Raw genomic sequence first — 7,540 nt, forward strand, 5'->3', positions numbered from 1 at the left:
TTCCAAAAGTTTTAGCCATGATTAGTCCTCCAGCAGTGTCTGCAGCTTGACATCCCCAAAGCCAAGAATGAAGAGGGAATGGCTCTCTTAGGACCTCCAAATTTTAGCTGGGTTTTGAGGCTGCTTTAAAAGCATGAGATGGAATGGGAAAAGGGAGAAACTTGGAAGAATCTATTATAATCAGAAGGCAAAATGGACCTCTAGGTTTATACTGATGTAAATGCAGGTTAGACACCCTTTGCTGCTGGCCCGAGTTTGGAGTTGGACTGGTTTAAGTGCTGACTTGTGAGTGCTGTATTAAACATGCTCTCACAGACAGTGGGAAGTGCCTCAAGTGCTTTACACAGTCCATGGAAATTGGCATCCTTAGGGGACTCCCTCCCTGCTCTCATAATTTCACTGCTTCATTTATTCACTAAATGGCTGTTTCTCTGTGCAGCTGGGATAGACACTTGAGGGGCAGCAGATCTGTGTACTCTGCTGTTCTCCAGGCAGCTGAGCCTTCTGCTCCCCTCACCTGCTTCATACACCAATAACTCTTCTGGCAATCATAGCCAGGAGCCACAGGATTATTGTTATTATTTTTTTGAAGTAACACCTCTAAGGTTTAATTTTTTTATGTATATCTTAGTTTGTAATTCTACATCTGCCAGGTATTGCTGGAAACCATTATAACAATATCTGTGAAAATAGAAAAATAGGAAAAATAGAAAAAATAGAAAATAGGAAAAAAAGGAACAATAGGATTTCTTTTAAAGGATGCTTTCCAAACTGATTTTACTGCAGATGATTTCTGTCTCGCAGCTAGTTGCAAACAAGATGACTGTTCTGATGAGATTCGTATAAAGTTAGTGACTTCTGTGATGAGGGCAGAAATTTTAATTATAGAGAAATGCATGCTGCTTTATTTCCGCCTTTGTTAGAAATTCCCATTTTTTGCTTTTATAAATGCCTTTTCTTACAGTCTTTTAATGGATTGTGGAGTAATTGGAGACAAAACTGGGTTTTTTCACAATAGAAATGAATGTTAAAAAAAAAAATCATCTCAGCAAGTCCATAAGGAAACACTGGTAATTTCATGTGTCTGACTGAAAACTAGGAAAGTGAGACAGTTTTTTCTCATATCAACCAGAGTCCAGTTTGCATCTGGAAAATTAATGTAAACCTTGGGGTTCTGAAAATGTTGTGTGTCCTGTCTTGCTTTGAGTAGTTCTCAGGGCTCCAGCTGAAGCACTTCCTTTGGAAGCTTAATTCACCAACTAAGCATTTTTGTATTTTCATACAAAAATGCAGCCTGAACAGCAAGAAGTATTTTCACTGCCAGGAACATTTCTTGCTGTTCAGTCTCTATACGACCTTTCTTAAGCTCCTTGTATATCCTTCAAAACTTCCATAAACAGGCTTATGTAGACATCCTGCTCCTTGGTGGGTTTTTTTTGTTTGTTTGGTTTTTTTTGTTTTTTTGTTTAGCTCTTGACTTTCTCTCATAATTGGTTGTTCCTGTTTCTAGTTAACCAACATAACTGGATTTTTTAATCCCTTAAAAAATTATTTCGTATCGGAGAAGAATTTTATAAGATATGTGGCTCATAAATGCACTTTGTGTGCGTGTGTATGTGCATTTCAAATGAAAATTCATGTATTTAAAGTGGTTAAGATGTAACAGGAGGCTTTTTGAGATGAGATTCTTCCAGGACTGAGCTCAACACAGCAAGTGTATTAAAGTTTTATGAGTACTTTGTACATCCTGAAACATTAGCTTGCTTCTGACCAGCAATAAATATGTAATCTTGGTCACGGGGTCCTCCACAAGATCAGGTGATGGGTTTTCATGCACCATCTCTTAGAAAACAAACACTTCTCATGGCCAGGTTCAGTGGAAAATACAACTAGGAACCACTTTTAAATGCTTCCCCATATAGCTTATAGTTGGTAAATGTGCTGGTTAATAACTAATGATGCTTCATTCTTCTGAAATATTCCCTGCAAATAGCTCAATCCAATTAAAGTGCTGGGTTTATTGATCTGTGTCCCATTCTTTCTCTTTCATCTTGCTGCAAGTCTTTTCATCCTTCTCTTACTGCTGGGATTCATCAGGTTTAGTTTACATCTGCATTTGCAAATGACTCTGAAATACAAGCTGCTGCTTGGAAGCTGGGAAGTTTCCACCAGCTTCACTGGCTAGGCTCAGAATTTGTACTCCAAGGATGTAAGGTTTCTGTTCTGTCTTCCTCAAAGTGATTACTCACATAATTAATTAGAAAAGCCTAGTGACTGCTTCCATAAGGCACTATTCTGGCACTGTGGAAGGACCTAAATATAGGAAGTTCTTTTTAAATAAGAGAAGTGACTTTTTGCTGCATTTGTTATTAAAGACACGCATTGCAGATAAAATGCAGCATTCGTTTGAGACAACCTGCCCCACAGTCTATATAAATTTCATCACCACTTTTTGGCCTATTTTCTTGTCCACTAGGAAAATACAGTTTTGTAAACATGGAAAGTTAAACTGATAAGAGACAAGCTGCAAGTTGGTATGTGTGGCAATATTGAGAATAAACCTACAATATAACTGGGATGTTTGGCGCTTGTATCTTTACGTGAGCAAGCAGTTGTTGCTCTGGCTGTTTGTATTTGCTTAACCTTCCTTTATCAAATAAAATCCAGAACAAAATACAATTTCTGTCTGAGACAAATATGACTGGAATCCCCAGAAAGACTCTAAAGGTCAGTTCACCTGTTTTGAAATATTGTTCCTCAGTATCTACAACGTCTTAGTGACATTAAACACTACAACGTGTAGGTTGCTAGAAGGTACTCCAGTGTTACATATTTAAAGCACAAACTTTAGACTGGAAATTAAAAAAAAAAAGGAAAAAAATCTGTGGTGAAAGAGTTCCAACTCTGACCAGTATTTGTGGAATAAGTATATTGTAGAAACTGGATTTAATTTGTCAGCAGCAGAACTGCAGATCTGTGATGCTCCTGGCCCTTTGTCTGCTGGTGTGGTCAGATGTGGTTCTCACCAAGTCCAGGGTCTGTTGCTAAAGCTGACTCCCACACCTATTTATTTTGAAAAGAAAAATGGTGATTGCTTTATGCATAAATGGGTAAATATTTGCATTTTATAATAGTTTACTTAGAGATTAGGAAAATGGAATCATAATGAGTTGCTTTTCTTCCTTTGAAATGGAGTAGAATTTTAATTAGCCTTATTTCTTATTTAGTGAATATGGCAATATAGGAGCCATGCTATTGATATATATTTTTCTTCTTTTGCAGTTTTATATGAGGCTTCTTAACTAATATTGAAATAATTTATTGGACATCTACGCAGGCAATTTTTTTGACTTTGTAATTGTTAGTTAATTTCCATGCAGGGAATAAGTGATAGTTCTGGAAATCAGTGGAAGTTAGGCATGTAATCACCGGGGTTCCCTCTGAAAATTTCCTTCCCAGAGTTAATCAGTAAATGGGAAACCTTAAGTGAGCAATGGGGTGAATATGTGTATGTAGGTAACTACAGGCACACATAGCTATAAATTCCAGTCAGCAAGAGCAACTAATTCACAATAGTGGAAGAAAAATTTCAGTTGGCAAGCAGAGTTTGGGGCAAAAAACCAGGAAAGTCTGAAGAGAATTAAAGGCTGAAATGAGAGATGTTTCTCTAAGTGACTGCTTCCATATGATCACAATAAGATTATGTTCAGTTTCTCAGGAGATATGTCTATGATTAAATTTCACTCCTGAACCACCCTGGGTTCAGCACATGATTGAGTCACCTTGAATCCAATGATCATTTAAATGAGAAAAATCATGTTCAACATAAAATAATCATTTTTACTTCATGTAACTCGTTTATAACATGCCCCTCTCTGTTACACACTGCTACCAGAAACATTTCCAACTGTTGGAAAATACACAGGAATTCAAGTGTGAATGAGATTTTACTACTTTTACTTAACTGTGAAAATATTGAGCACTAATATTCCAAGCATTTATTTTTAAGAGGCTTTCTGTAATGCAGGGCAAATCTGAGAGAAGAAAATGCTAATTTCAATGTACTGTGGCAAAGGGAGTGTCTGTTAATTACTTTTTTTTTTTGTGGTTTGATCATTCAGTAAGGTGCAATTTTACCTCAGAGTGGTTAAGTATAGCTATGAGGGGAAAAGGAGGTGTTCCCTACATTTACAGGATTTGTTAGAAAGTGCTGAACAATCTCCTGTCAGGTGCTGAAGGTCACCAAGCTACAGACTAAGCTTTGTGGAGGTCAGAATCTGGCTCCTTTCTGAGAAAATTCTGGTTTGAACTGAAAAACCTTCATTGAATTGTAAGTGGCAAAGCAGAGCAGGCTCCTGTGGTTCATCTCCTCCTTGCACAGTGACACACCAAGCTGCTGCTGTAGCAGAGTCAGGACCACGCTTCACAAGATTAAATTCTGTGATTTTATTTTCCTGTTCTTACGTCTCTCAGCATAATTGAGTTATGGTCTGAGTTTGAACCTCTAGTTTAGTCATAAAAAGAAAAAGAACCAGAACCAAGTGCAACAAGGCTTTGAGATTTCCAGTCTTATCAAATTTTTATCCCTGGCATGAGCAGCTTGAAACACAATTAACCTGTTATCAATATCAGGTTTTATTTATCCTTGTGCTCAAACCATTGATGCTATTGATCTGCTGTGGGGCTAATGTCTCCTCTGTGTAATCTAGGAAGTTGTTACATTGCCTCTCTCCATGGCACGGATGTGTTTCAAACTGTAGATCAGGAGCAGCATAGTACAAATGGTAATAATTCCTCTGGTGAGATTGTGTGCTGGGGAGATAAGGAAGGGAAGGAAATTCTCACCACCACAGTGTTGTGCTTCTTTCTGACTGTGTGGGAAATGTTTGCATTTCTACCCGTTTGTGTGAATTTTTAAGAAAAGGGGTTAAAAAGGTTGTCCTAATGATGTGTTAAGCAGAAGCGAAATGAGGAGCATCTTGTAATGAGTACAGGCAAGGACTTTATCAAAAGTAAGAATTATTTTGTGTTGAGTACAGTGATTTTATACTTTTGCTTATCTGATGCTAATAATGGAACACTTTGTCTTCTTCCATTTAAGTGCTAGTCTAGAGCCACACAAGCCAACTACAGCACTAATGTAAGTAAATTATAGAACTTGAGATATTTTGCCACAATCCCATGTGGTAAAACCCAAGGCAGATGATTGAGTTGTCAGCAGGGAGCTCTGAGCAGAGGTGACCCTGCCTAAAATGGGGTCCCAGCAAAGCCTGGGATTTCTGTACCATTTTATATAAATATGTAGGGTCCAGACCTGTTTCTGAGAGAAATGGTGGTAATCCCACACATCTGAGGCGCTGGAAAAGTGATGCATGATGATGATTATCAGGAGGCAATAGCTGGTATCCAACAAAGGATTTTAGCACTTTCCACTATTTTAAAGGATGGAAAAGCAGCCTTGAGAAGTACTCCTGCATAACCAACTCCAAAAAGTTAATATTCATGGAAACGCCACTATAAAATGATTGCAGCAATGTTTACAGGTGATTCAATGGCCAAATTTTTTTGGGGGGGGGAAGTTTCTAGATTTTTATCTTAGGGGCTGTATATTGAGTGATGCAGCCAAGGATTCCATGAGGGGCAGACAAGGGAAGGATTGGAGAATCAAGGCAGGGGAAGGGAAGGAAAGGGAGGGAAGGGAGGATAAGGTAATGGTTGGGTTGGCAAGGAAAGGGTGGGGCAAGAATAAGGCAGGGGAAGGATTGGTAATGCAGGGCAAGGGAAAGGGTGAAATGTAGTTAGAGGCCATAAGGAGGTTTAAAAGGGTTTGGAGACTGGAAAGCAACATGTGGCCATAAAAAAACTGGAGTTGTAAAAGTGGTGGGAGGCCAAAGAGGTGTGGGAAGGAGTGAAAGTGTGTGAGGGAGGGCAGAAAATAGTGGAGGCTAAATTGTTATGGGAGAATAGAAACCTTATCCTCATGATAATCTGTGGCCATACAATTAAGGGAAGATTTAAAATAAATTACTGCTTAACTTGTAAGAGAATGACTTTGTGAGAAAGGTGAGTAAACAACTGAAAATACCAAATATTAGCAGCCTATTCTCTTTCAGTTTTCCCATAACAGGTTAATTATTTTTAATTATTTTAATTATTTTTAATACAGTCATTAAAACACAACAGGGGATGGGAACAAGAGAAAGAACAGGTCAAAGAACTTTTACATCAATTAGATGCTTTCAGCTCAACAGGATCTGATGAATTTTTCTCTAGGGCATTTCAGGACTAACCAAAGCAATGTCTGTGCTTAAAATTGGGTAAAATCCCAGAGAACTAAAGAAGGCACAAAATAAGCCTTATTTCCAATGACAGATGGAATGCAGAGAGCTTCAGGAAATATTAAGCAGGCAGCCTAATTACAAAAAAGCAAGGAAGATGCTGTAAATTTAAATGATCCATATGTATATATGTAGAAACTGGGAATAAGCTGCTAGGATGGAGGTCTGTCAAGAAGAAATTACATCTCTTCTTTGACTGCTCATAGCCTGTTTAAATGGAGAGCACATGAGGTAAATGAGAACATGTAATGCAATTTTGGTAAAGGTTCCTATGTAACAGTCCACAGCATTTGCAAAAACAAGCAATTAGCACATGGGCTTAGGAAAATGGTGTGGAATGCACCCACTTGATACAAGGGGCAGACACTCATTTCTGCCCCACTAAATAGGTATCAATATTTTCCTGTGATGGTGCAAGGATTTTTTAATTCAGGGTTTGTTACTGTACACAAATCTGTGTCCTGTAGGGCAGTGATTCAGTAGTCAGGGTGTCTGAGTACATTTCTATTCCTTTTCAAAGTTTTAGGGTATGTAAGAGCTGGTACCTCATCGATAATGAATGACTAAATTTGCACGTTAGCTACATGCAATAGGACATGTGCAAACCCAAGAGCTGGTATGTCCTGTAGTAGAAATGTTCTGCCCTAAAATTTTTCTTTGTTTTGCTTTGATTTTATTGTAGGAAGAGTTTTCAGAACAAAACAGGATAGGCAAATTAATGACAAAACTGGCAAACCACATTTCCTTTTAATGGATTTTGAGAAGGTTCCACACTCCTGGGATTTAGCAGCACTGTCCTTTGCAATCTTTGATTTTCCTGTTTTTGGTGATGATAGATGATTAAAGATTAGGTTTTAGTCTGACTGTGGTTTTCAAGCACATTTGGGAAAAAGCATAAGGCCCCTGCAGTTCATATCTTCAGCTCTAACTTGGATGCAGGGTTTGCAAAGTCCCTCAGCAGCAAGAATATGACTGCTCTTTATAATTCTGATTTTTTTTTAATGTCTCATTGCCTGTGGTTTTCGTGATGCTTCTGGTTTAATATAGGGTTTTTTTTTTTCTTCTTTTCAAGAGTTCAGTGCCATTGTTAACCTAAAAGCAAATCCCCAGGCTAGTGACTTTAACAAAATCCATGGGCACGCTTGTTCTTGTGGTAAGACATGTCCTCTGAGACTTACCTTTTTAATTTTGGATAATGTTTA

This window comes from Camarhynchus parvulus, chromosome 7 (genome assembly GCF_901933205.1).
Source record: "Camarhynchus parvulus chromosome 7, STF_HiC, whole genome shotgun sequence".
In the NCBI taxonomy this organism is placed as follows: domain Eukaryota; kingdom Metazoa; phylum Chordata; class Aves; order Passeriformes; family Thraupidae; genus Camarhynchus; species Camarhynchus parvulus.